Consider the following 5000-nt stretch of genomic DNA (forward strand, 5'->3'; position numbering starts at 1 on the left):
CTGGCACAGATAGATAGATAGATAGATAGAGAGAGATAGATAGAGATAGATAGAGGGATATAGATAGAGAGAGAGAGAGAGAGATAGATAGAGATAGAGAGATAGATTGATAGATAGATGGAGATAGATAGATATAGATCAGGCCTACACAACTCCAGTCCTCGAGGGCCGTAAACAGGACAGGTTTTCAGGATATCCCTATTTCAGCACAGCTGGCTCAATTAGTATCTCAGTATGACTGAGCCACTAATTGAGCCAGCTGTGCTGAAGTAGGGATATCCTGAAAACCTGGCCTATTTACGGCCCTGGAGGACTGGAGTTGTGCAGGCCTGATATAGATAGAGAGATAGATATAGATAGATAGATATAGATAGATAGAGATAGAGAGAGATAGAGAGATAGATAGATAGATAGATAGATAGATAGATAGATAGATAGAGATTGATAGATAGAGATTGATAGATAGAGATAGAGAGAGATAGATAGATAGCGATAGATCGGGAGAGAGAGATAGATAGAGAGAGAGAGAGAGGTAGATAGAGATAGATAGATAGTGATAGAGATAGATAGATAGATAGATAGAGATAGGTAGATAGAGATAGGTAGATAGATAGATATAGATCAGGCCTACAAAACTCCAGTCCTCGAGGGCCGTAAACAGGACAGGTTTTCAGGAAATCCCTATTTCAGCACAGCTGGCTCAATTAGTGTCTCAGTATGACTGAGCCACTAATTGAGCCAGCTGTGCTGAAGTAGGGATAGCCAGAAAACCTGTCCTGTTTACGGCCCTGGAGGACTGGAGTTGTGCAGGCCTGATATAGATAGATAGAGAGATAGAGAGATTGAGATAGATAGATAGATAGATATAGATAGAGAGAGATAGAGATAGCTAGAGAGATAGATAGAGGGATAGATAGAGATAGATAGATAGCGATAGATAGGGAGAGATAGATAGATGGATAGCGATAGATAAGGGAGAGAGAGATAGATAGAGATATATAGATATAGATTGATAGATATATATAGATAGAGATAGATAGATAGATAGATAGAGATAGGTAGATAGATAGAGATAGGTAGATAGAGATAGATAGATAGATAGATATAGATCAGGCCTACAAAACTCCAGTCCTCGAGGGCCATAAACAGGACAGGTTTTCAGGATATCCCTATTTCAGCACAGCTGGCTCAATTAGTGTCTCAGTATGACTGAGCCACTAATTGAGCCAGCTGTGCTGAAGTAGGGATATCCTGAAAACCTGGCCTGTTTACGTTCCTGGAGGACTGGAGTTGTGCATGCCTTATATAGATAGATAGAGAGATAGATAGATAGATAGATAGATAGATAGAGATAGATTGATAGATAGAGGGATAGATAGCGATAGATCGGGAGAGATAGATAGAGATAGATAGAGAGAGATAGGTAGATAGAGATAGATAGATAGAGATAGAAATAGATAGAAATAGATAGAAAGATAGAGATAGATAGAGAGAGAGAGATAGAGATAGGTAGATAGAGATAGATAGAGATAGATAGATATAGATCAGGCCTACACAACTCCAGTCCTCGAGGGCCGTAAACAGGACAGGTTTTCAGGATATCCCTATTTCAGCACAGCTGGCTCAATTAGTGTCTCGGTATGACTGAGCCACTAATTGAGCCAGCTGTGCTGAAGTAGGGATATCCTGAAAACCTGGCCTATTTACGGCCCTGGAGGACTGGAGTTGTGCAGGCCTGATATAGATAGATAGAGAGAGAGATATAGATAGATAGATATAGATAGAGAGAGATAGATAGATAGAGATAGATAGATAGAGGGATATACAGAGATAGATAGGGAGAGAGAGATAGATAGATAGCGATAGATAGGGAGAGATAGATAGAGATAGATAGATAGAGAGAGAGAGATAGGTAGATATAGATAGATAGATAGATAGAGATAGAGAGATATAGATAGAGATAGATAGATAGATAGATAGATAGATAGATATAGATCAGGCCTACACAACTCCAGTCCTCGAGGGCCATAAACAGGACAGGTTTTCAGGATATCCCTATTTCAGCACAGCTGGCTCAATTAGTGTCTCAGTATGACTGAGCCACTAATTGAGCCAGCTGTGCTGAAGTAGGGATATCCTGAAAACCTGGCCTGTTTACGGCCCTGGAGGACTGGAGTTGTGCATGCCTTATATAGATAGATAGAGAGATAGATAGATAGATAGATAGATATATATATAGATAGAGATAGATTGATAGATAGAGGGATAGATAGCGATAGATCGGGAGAGATAGATAGATAGAGATAGAGAGATAGGTAGATAGAGATAGATAGATAGAGATAGAAATAGATAGAAAGATAGATAGAGAGAGATAGAGATAGGTAGATAGAGAGAGATAGAGATAGATAGATATAGATCAGGCCTACACAACTCCAGTCCTCGAGGGCCGTAAACAGGACAAGTTTTCAGGATATCCCTATTTCAGCACAGCTGGCTCAATTAGTGTCTCGGTATGACTGAGCCACTAATTGAGCCAGCTGTGCTGAAGTAGGGATATCCTGAAAACCTGGCCTATTTACGGCCCTGGAGGACTGGAGTTGTGCAGGCCTGATATAGATAGATAGAGAGAGAGATATAGATAGATAGATATAGATAGAGAGAGATAGATAGAGATAGATAGATAGAGGGATATACAGAGATAGATAGGGAGAGAGAGATAGATAGATAGCGATAGATAGGGAGAGATAGATAGAGATAGATAGATAGATAGAGAGAGAGAGATAGGTAGATATAGATAGATAGAGATAGAGAGATATAGATAGAGATAGATAGATAGATAGATAGATAGATAGATAGATAGATAGATAGATAGATAGATAGATAGAGGGATATACAGAGATAGATAGGGAGAGAGAGATAGATAGATAGCGATAGATAGGGAGAGATAGATAGATAGATAGATAGATGAGAGAGAGAGAGAGAGAGAGAGAGAGAGATAGGTAGATAGATAAAGATAGATAGATAGAGATAGAGAAATATAGAGATAGATAGATAGATAGATAGATAGATAGATAGATAGATAGATAGATAGATAGATAGATAGATAGATAGATAGAGATTGATAGATAGAGGGATAGATAGAGATAGATAGGGAGAGAGAGATACACAGCGATAGATCGGGAGAGATAGATAGATAGAGATAGATAGAGAGAGATAGATAGAGATAGGTATAGGTAGATAGATAGAGAGAGATAGAGATAGGTAGATAGATAGAGATAGGGAGATAGAGATAGATAGAGATAGATAGATATAGATCAGGCCTACACAACTCCAGTCCTCGAGGGCCGTAAACAGGACAGGTTTTCAGGATATCCCTATTTCAGCACAGCTGGCTCAATTAGTGTCTCAGTATGACTGATCCACTAATTGAGCCAACTGTGCTGAAGTAGGGATATCCTGAAAACCTGGCCTATTTACGGCCCTGGAGGACTGGAGTTGTGCAGGCCTGATATAGATAGATAGAGAGAGAGATATAGATAGATAGATAGAGAGATAGATAGAGATAGAGAGAGATAGATAGATAGATAGATAGATAGATAGATAGATAGATAGATAGAGATTGATAGATAGAGGGATAGATAGATATAGATAGGGAGAGAGAGATACATAGCGATAGATCGGGAGAGATAGATAGATAGAGATAGATAGAGAGATAGATAGAGATAGATAGAGATAGATAGATAGAGATAGATAGAGAGAGATAGATAGAGAGAGATAGGTAGATAGATAGAGATAGAGATAGGTAGATAGATAGAGATAGGGAGATAGAGATAGATAGAGATAGATCAGGCCTACACAACTCCAGTCCTCGAGGGCCGTAAACAGGACAGGTTTTCAGGATATCCCTATTTCAGCACAGCTGGCTCAATTAGTGTCTCAGTATGACTGATCCACTAATTGAGCCAACTGTGCTGAAGTAGGGATATCCTGAAAACCTGGCCTATTTACGGCCCTGGAGGACTGGAGTTGTGCAGGCCTGATATAGATAGATAGAGAGAGAGATATAGATAGATAGATATAAATAGAGAGAGATAGATAGAGAGATAGATAGAGATAGAGGGATATACAGAGATAGATAGGGAGAGATAGATAGATAGATAAAGATAGGTATATAGATAGAGATAGGTAGATACTGTAGAGATAGATAGATAGATATAGATCAGGGCTACACAACTCCAGTCCTCGAGGGCCGTAAACAGGACAGGTTTTCAGGATATCCCTATTTCAGCACAGCTGGCTCAATTAGTGTCTCAGTATGACTGAGCCACTAATTGAGCCAGCTGTGCTGAAGTAGGGATATCCTGAAAACCTGGCCTGTTTACGGCCCTGGAGGACTGGAGTTGTGCATGCCTTATATAGATAGATAGAGAGATAGATAGATAGATATATATATATAGATAGATAGAGATAGATTGATAGATAGAGGGATAGATAGCGATAGATCGGGAGAGATAGATAGATCGAGATAGAGAGATAGGTAGATAGAGATAGATAGATAGAGATAGAAATAGATAGAAAGATAGATAGAGAGAGATAGAGATAGGTAGATAGAGATAGATAGAGATAGATAGATATAGATCAGGCCTACACAACTCCAGTCCTCGAGGGCCGTAAACAGGACAAGTTTTCAGGATATCCCTATTTCAGCACAGCTGGCACAGATAGATAGATAGATAGAGAGAGATAGATAGAGATAGATAGAGGGATATAGATAGAGAGAGAGAGAGAGATAGATAGAGATAGAGAGATAGATTGATAGATAGATGGAGATAGATAGATATAGATCAGGCCTACACAACTCCAGTCCTCGAGGGCCGTAAACAGGACAGGTTTTCAGGATATCCCTATTTCAGCACAGCTGGCTCAATTAGTATCTCAGTATGACTGAGCCACTAATTGAGCCAGCTGTGCTGAAGTAGGGATATCCTGAAAACCTGGCC

The 5000-nt window shown here is 39.5% G+C and overlaps 1 protein-coding gene across 4 annotated transcripts in view; it reads left to right on the forward strand.

Moving 5' to 3' along the window:
- The window catches only part of LOC142493253 (potassium/sodium hyperpolarization-activated cyclic nucleotide-gated channel 2-like), a 707321-nt gene that overhangs the window by 74483 nt on the left and 627838 nt on the right, over nt 1-5000 (forward strand). The window lies entirely within an intron of this gene.

The sequence above is a fragment of the Ascaphus truei genome, chromosome 4, assembly GCF_040206685.1.
Source record: "Ascaphus truei isolate aAscTru1 chromosome 4, aAscTru1.hap1, whole genome shotgun sequence".
Lineage (NCBI taxonomy): Eukaryota > Metazoa > Chordata > Amphibia > Anura > Ascaphidae > Ascaphus > Ascaphus truei.